At 43.5% G+C, this 7,829-nt stretch overlaps 1 pseudogene; it reads left to right on the top strand.

The window, feature by feature from the left end:
• Nucleotides 1–2,798: 2,798 nt before the first annotated feature.
• Nucleotides 2,799–3,816, top strand: LOC110320227 (annotated as a pseudogene).
• Nucleotides 3,817–7,829: the final 4,013 nt, after the last annotated feature.

The following is a 7,829-nucleotide window of genomic DNA, read 5'->3' as shown; positions in this document are numbered from 1 at the left end:
TGGGTAGGGGAGCAGGGGCAGGGGGGTGGTATAGGGAACTTTCGGGATAGCATTTGAAATGTAAATAAAGAAAATAATAAAAAATAAATAAATTAAAGAAAAAAAGAGAAAAGAATCTCAGGTTGAACCAGGATGAAGTAGAGTTAGTTTGTTGTAAAGATGAGAGTACACAGTTTTGTGTAGTTAGAATTTTGGTTTCTTTAAGAATCCAGTTGTGGCCGGGCAGTGGTGGCGCAGGCCTTGAATCCCAGCACTCAGGAGGCAGAGGCAGGAGGATTTCTGAGTTCGAGGCCAGCCTACAGAGTGAGTTCCAGAACAGCCAGGGCTATACAGAGAAACCCTGTCTCGACAAAACAAAACAGAAAAACAAAACAAACAAAAAAAAGAATCCAGTTATGTTATACGAGTATGTTTTGTTTTAATCTTAGGTGTGGGATATGGGGCTGCCTCGGATTCCCACAACAGCAGACTATAATTTGTCTGATTCTCTGGGAGGGGAGTGATTTTTGCCAGTTGAAAATCCTATACATTTGCAATTCCGGTCTTGAGAGGGCATAAAAATGCTACAGCCTGAGAGGCTGTGGAGATTGCTGCTCCCCCTGCTGCTGCTGGTGTCTGTTTTTGCAGTTTGTCAAGTGATCAGAGCAAAGACAGAAGAAGAAATTGGATATCCTGACCGAGAAGGTCAAACTTGCTGCAAGGAACTCCCCTAATCAGCAAGAGAGATCAACACCCCCTTTCCCCTCTGACCTCCTTTCTCACCTACCTAATATTGGAGGGGTGGAAAGGATTGGGGTGGAGAAGGGTGTTAGATATAAGAACACAATAAAGTAACCAAAAAAAAAAAAAACCAAAAAAACGCGGTTACACTTTAGATTTAAGTTTGGGGTGGGCAGATGGGGTATTTAGGAAAACTTCAGTACACACTCAGATCTGAGCACACACTTCTCCCAAGAGTTACCTTGGGTGTCTTTAGAATGGCTAGAGATTACTCGTTGTCATCCTAATTTGCATTGTTTCAAAGTTATACTTTACAATATTATAATGATTAAGTCAAGTTTAAACATTTAAATAAGAGAGGGTGGGGGTGGAGAAATAGCTCAGTGAAGTGTTTGACAAGTGTCGTGAAGGCCTCATGCAAAGGGCTAGACATATAATCTCAGCTTGGAGGGAGGAAGAGGGGGCATCCTCGGGGTTGTTGGCTAGCAAGCCTAGCCCAGTTGGTGAGCTCCAGGTGACCTTCACATGTATGCATATACACACGTCTCTTCACACACACACGAACATGCACACATACCCATATCCCCACACAAACAGATAATAAAATTATGTTTAAAAAGGCTTATTTACATGTTTTTTTTTTTCAAGAATTTCCTTTTGTAAATTAGAAGGTGGCTTGATGAAGTACGTTGCTTGGGTTTAGGGCTGAAAGAAGATGGTTAGCACAGTGCAAGTAGAGGCACAAATAACGTGGCCCTACCTTGTCTGAGATGTCTGTTTGAAGACAAACACTATCTCTGTAGGTCAGTTTGCCAGGTACATTGAAGTTTGTTGACCCTCGTTCAGCAGGACACATCAGCTAGGTCCCTGGGCTGTAGGCCTCTTTCCCTTCCCGTGGCCCCTTAAATTTCTCTGCCTTTCTGCCTTGCCTTGTTTTTGTTTTTGTTTTTTGTTTTTTTTTAAGTTTTTTTTTGTTTGTTTTTTTTTTTAATTTTTTAAAAAGATTTATTTTTTATTATATCTAAGTACATTGTAGCTGTCTTCAGACACTCCAGAAGAGGGTGTCAGATCTCATTACGGATGGTTGTGAGNCAGACACTCCAGAAGAGGGTGTCAGATCTCATTACGGATGGTTGTGAGCCACCATGTGGTTGCTGGGATTTGAACTCAGGACCTTCAGAAGAGCAGTCGGTACTCTTAACCACTGAGCCATCTCTCCAGCCCTCTGCCTTGCCTTGTGATTGTCACTGTTTTAAAGATTTTTATAAACATGTGAAAATGTATTTATACACATGTGTGCCTGCATGTGTTTATGTGCATCACGTGTATGCAGGTTTCTGAGGAAGCCAGAAGAGGACCCTGGATCCTCTGGTACTAGAACACCAGGTAGCTGTGAGCTGCCTGATGTGGGCGCTGGGAGCTGAACCCAGGTCCTCTGCAGGAGCAAGAGCCATGCTTAACTGTGTAGCCACCTTTCCAGTCCCACTGGCAGTGTTTTAAGAGAGAATTTCAAAGGTGAAGCTAAGCAAAGAAACATTTCTGATGGCCTGAAACATCACACTTGTTTTACAAATAATTTTGTGACCTTTTTCCTTAATATTTTCTCCTTTTTGTCAACAAGAATTTAATTGAGATGCAAATAAATATAATTCCGAGGCTGGGAAGATGGCTCAGTGGGTGGGTTAAGTGCTCATTGTGCACATGTGAGGTCACACATTTGATCCTGGGAGCTCACATGAAGGCCAGTCATCGTGTCGTCTGTAGTCCAGTGCTGCGGGGAGAGGGACGAGACAGGGATCCTAGGGGCCTAGTGGCCAGTCAATCTAGCTAAGATGGTGAGCTCCAAGTCTCTGTCTCCAAACACAAGGTGGAAAGTTATTGAGGAAGACACTGAGCATCAACTTCTGGCCTCCATTGTGCAAGCATACATAGGTAAGCTTACCTATATACACATATGTGCACATATGCAGACACCACCAACACACAAAAACACAATTCCAAAGGTGCAGGCCGGCCTGTGGGCCATGAGGGTGACATCGGTGGTGGCGTCGTCCTCTGCCCCCTTCCCCAGGGGCAGGATGTTGGGACTCAGCCACTTAGAGTCAGAGGACTGCCGAAACCTACTCAGCATGCAGAACAAGAACGAGATCATGACCCTTTGTAACACTGTCACCAACCGTCAAGATGCTATTCGTGCAATATGAGTGTATAGCCAAAATGTAGAAGAACTTCTGAAGTGCAAAAAAGTACACCGAGGAGTCATATTTAACTATTTTGGCAACAAAAGGGGTGGCTGTATCTCCAACTACTGAAAAACACAATCTTATTCAGTATGCAAAAGGTTACTTGGAAGAACAGTCACCAAAACCAAAGGAGACAGCAGAGCCAGTTACAAAGCTGGAGGACTCGAAGCTCTCTGAGCAGCAGGCAAAGGAAGAGAAGGAAGCTGAAAAGGTTGATTTTCGTCGCTTAGGAGAAGAATTCTGCCACTGGGTTTTTGAACTTCTTAATTCTCAGAATCCTTTTCTGGGACCATCTCAAGATGAATGGGGACCACAGCACTTATGGCATGATGTCCAGCATAGGTTTTATTTTAACACCTCAGAACAAAATGTGACAGATTACCACGGAGCCTTCGCTTAGTGTCGTTAGTGAAAGAGGAATTTCTTTTTCTCAGTCCCAGCCTGGATTCTCAAGGACCAAAATGTGTGTCTTCTCCTCATGGATTAGTTATGGTTGGAGTTGCAGGGACTGGCCACTGAGGAAATTCTTGTTTGGGCGTATTTGAACGAATTTTTGGACTCATCCGTAGCTCTTTTGTGGAAAATACTTGGAAAATCAAATTTATCCACCTGAGAATCATTGGAGGAAGTTCCCTTGCTCCTGGATCATCACAGAAACCATCTGTAACATTTGAACAGACTGATCTGGAGGCCTTTTATAACGTAATCCCTTTGTGTAGTAGCCCTGAAGTAAGACCTAATGTAAGGCAGATATTGGAGAGTGGGACTGGAGCCCAGTCAGGTTTTACGCAGTGGAGATGAGGCATTATTGAACAGAAGGGAAATGAATTTGCCTAACTCTCTAAAGCATTGAGCACTGTACCTCAGCCTGAAGAAGCTGCAGAAACACAACACTGACCACTCTAAGCCACTGCAGATGTGAGAATTGGCATATCTTAGCTAAAATACCTTTTGGGCTACAGACTAATATGAATACTTGCCTATTTCTACCTGAGTTACAGCAAATGTTCTGAGAACTTATTCCGGTCTACAAAATAAATCCCACTTTAGATGTAAAAAAACAACAAACAAACAAACAAAAACAAACCCACAATTCCATTATGAGTTCCTGCCTGAATATCCTGCAAAGCACTTAGTCCTTACTTACCTCATAGATCTCTTGGCTGTTCACTGAATAGTTAACAGGCAGCACTTGGAATCGATCATCTTTATGAATGATTCGTATTTCTGTGTCAGGACCTCCAGAGTGCTGGGATTACCCATATGTACCACTATTCCTAGCTAGGAGAAACTTTTTGTTTTGTTTTGTTTTGTTTTTCGAGACAGGGTTTCTCTGTGTAGCTCTGGCTGTCCTGGAACTCACTCTGTAGACCAGGCTGGCCTTGAACTCAGAAATCTGCCTGCCTCTGCCTCCCGAGTGCTGGGATTAAAGGCGTGAGCCACCAAGCCTGGTTTAAGAGCAACTTTTGAAAGAAAGTTACCTGTTCTGTACAGAGACACTCATTTGCCCTGAGTGACAGATATTTATGAAGTACAAGGCATTGGTGGACAAGTCATTAAATGTGTTCTTGCCTTAAGTAGTTTGGAGTCTAGGTGGGGAATAAGAGCTTCAGTCACACACACACACACACACACACACACACACAGAGAGAGAGAGAGAGAGAGAGAGAGAGAGAGAGAGAGAGAGAGAAGTGTTTTTTTGAGTACTGTCCCTGCTGAGAGATCTGCTTTGTAGTACCCGATCTTCTATCAAGAACCTAGTGTTCTCTGAGCAACCTTGAGGAAGCTGTTGTCCCTAGGTCTCAGGAGTTTCATCTTTAAATGAGGTCACTAGATGGACTAGGTCACTTTGAGTGACACCACACATGACCCTTAAATAGCTGAAACGTTCTGGGGGAAGCATGAATGTGCACTTTCCTTTTTTAGGAATCTAATTATGTTTCACAATCTGGGACAACTTCAGGAACTGCAGAAGGCATTAGGGACTCAGGGTCCACTTCTGTCCTGGGACTCCAGGTTGGCACTTTTGTACAAAGTTAATGATGATGAAATGGAGCTTGAGTTTACAGCAAGATGTGCTGAAAAAGAACTCTTTATTATTTTAATGAATAGTTTTAAGAGGCAAGGTCTCATGTAGCCCAGGCTAGCCTGGAACTCACTTGGTAGCCAAGACTGGGCTTGACCTACTGATCCCTCCTCTTCCAAGTGCTAGGATTACAGGTGTTTGACACCATTCCTGGCTCTGGGGAAGAGTTTTTCTTTTAGTGAAGAACAATTTCTTTGGGATTACAAGTGAGTATTGCTGATGACAATATTATCGCCAATAGCTATGTATGCGGCACCTCCAAACCCATCCATGCATTATTAAAACCCTGTAAGGTGTTTCCATCCCTTTTTTACAGATGGAGAACTTGAAACTCAAAGAGGAGAGAGATGTAAACTCCCTAATGGGTGATGCCCAGGGAAAACAAGTCCGTGGCCAAAAGTTCAAAGAAAAACAAGATAAAATAGTTCCTGCCTTTTAAGTGTAGAGGCCGAGGTCAAGAAGGGTCACCGCGATAGTAAGAGCTTTCCTATTAGATGCTGTTTTGAATTCAGTTCAGTTATTATTGTGTGACTCTGTGTGTGTGTGTGTGTGTATGTGTGTGTGCTACAGCGCGCGCACTGTAGCACATGGGTGGAGTCAGAAGATAACTTTTACACTGTTGTTTTTTTGCTTCCATGATTGAGACTGGAGATTGAACTCAGGTTGTCTGACTCAGATGGCAAGAGCTCCCTATCCCCTCCAAGCCACCTCGATGACTCAGGAGCTCGGCTTTAACATGACAGCCCCTTTAGGCCCTTTCCTCTGCTCTCCCTTACTCTTGTTGACATTGCCTAGGGGTGTAACAATAGCTTCCTTTTCTCTACTGATTAAAAAAAAAAAAAATCAAGGACAGGAGAAGTTTAAAAGTCAAGCAGAGCCAAAATGTATTTAAATAGGACAATTTTATTCAAGTTTAAAAGAAAATCCTCAGGGCAGGCAAGATGTAAATCTCAACAGATGCCCAGAGGAAGAGAGTGGAGAAAAGATGGGGAGGAGGGGAACCATGCCCATTGAGCTAAGCCAGCTTGGAAGTCAGTCACATGGTGTCCTAGCAGCCACACAGTGGGAAGGGGGGTGTTAGAGAAATAATATGGAAGCCCAAAGTATGAAATGACCATGAAAGAGACCTGGCCAGGTCTCAAAGGAGACAGACTAAAGCAAAAGGAAAAGTGGTACTTTTCTGTGCTAGGTGATCAGATCCAGCAGAACCTCATGGCAGCTTGCAGGAGCTATGCTACTCGACAGGAATTCTGGGAAGGAAAAGCACGTATCTCACGAAAGGGATAACTATTCTGCTTATCTCTAGCACGGTTTAAGGTAAGCCCCTTCCTGAGAGGTGGTCCTTGAACTGGCACTCCAACTAGATTAACTCATTTATGTTTTTGGTAATTTAGAATGGTACGTCTCCATCTGGGTCAGAGTTTTTTAATCTCTTGACCAGAAGGAACCAGTTTCCCCATAATGGGCTTTTATGCTCCTGTGCCACTATGATGCCAAAATATTTTTTCCTTCGGGCATAAACTGGGATCTTGTCCCCCAAGGACACAATTAGTCATATACAGCGTCGACTCATAAAAGAGTGGAGAAAGCTAGTAGTTTGGAACCTTGGGTACACCTTACCATTGAAACACGTCCTAAAACTGCTGTTTAGAATCCTCAGACAACTCCTAGATCTTCGTCCCTCAAATATATTGGAGTGTAGTACAGGAATCTGTCCTTGTGTGGGCAGCAAGGGCAAGGGCAGTGGAAACGGCCAGACAGCAGTGAAGAATTCTTGAAACTCACCATCCTTTGCCCAGTCTCTCCCAACAAAACCAATGCCAATGTGATACTGAGATCCAGGTGCTTCCTCTAAGCATGTATCCTCATGGTAGTAGCCTGAGCATCACCAGCCATGGTCTGTAGGTGAAATCAACGAGGCCCAGAGGGGTCAAGTCATCCCCTCAAGGTCACATGTGATAATCGATAAAAATGGGATTTGAGTCTGGTCTATGTCATTCCCACATCCACACGTTTAAGGGCCAAAGCTTAACCATTGGCAGCCCTAACCAATTGGTGTTCATGCCTGTGAGCTTGGACACAAATCTACAATATGTCGCTTAAAGAGACAGTTAATAGCAAGGGGCAGAGAAATGAGATTTATTCAATGGGAAGAGGGTCAAATAAGAAGATTCAGTGATCTTCAAGTCTGTTTGGGTCCTAATTCGAGGTTTAAATCAGTTGTTCTCAGCCTTCCTAGTGCTGTGACCCATTAGTGCAGTTCCTCGCGTTGTGGTGGCCATAAAATTGTTTCGTTGCTGCTTCATAACTGCAATTTTATTACTGCTGTGAATTGTAAATATCTGATATACAGGACGTCTGATATGCAGCCCCCCAAAGTGGTTGCCAACCACAGGTTGAGAACCACTGGTTTAAATGCAGAACAAGAGTTTGCACAGCCGTCTCTTCTCTGGTCTTTCCCGAAAGATGATCTGGTGAATTGTTAAAACATGTGGAATCTTTCCCCAGGAGACAAGTTCTTCTTCTGGCTGACATTATGGCTTTCACCTTTCCTTTCCTCCAGCATGGGATTCCTGGAGGAAATTTAATTCTTTCTGGTTCATTGTTTCAATAGTCTGGTAGTTCAAGGGAGGGGCACAAGCGTCTGTCTGTCTTTGCAACATCTCTCCTGTTGTGATCACAATGAAGCCTTTCACTACAAGCCTCTTTTCTAAATTTATTCGTCTGAATGGCTTGTATTCTTGACTAAGCTCTATCTTTCAACTCCCAACTCTAGCCCC

Source organism: Mus pahari, chromosome 1 (assembly GCF_900095145.1).
Source record: "Mus pahari chromosome 1, PAHARI_EIJ_v1.1, whole genome shotgun sequence".
Taxonomy (NCBI): Eukaryota; Metazoa; Chordata; class Mammalia; order Rodentia; family Muridae; genus Mus; species Mus pahari.
The sequence above is the reverse complement of the archived record's forward strand: the minus strand, read 5'-3'. Positions and strand labels throughout refer to the sequence as shown.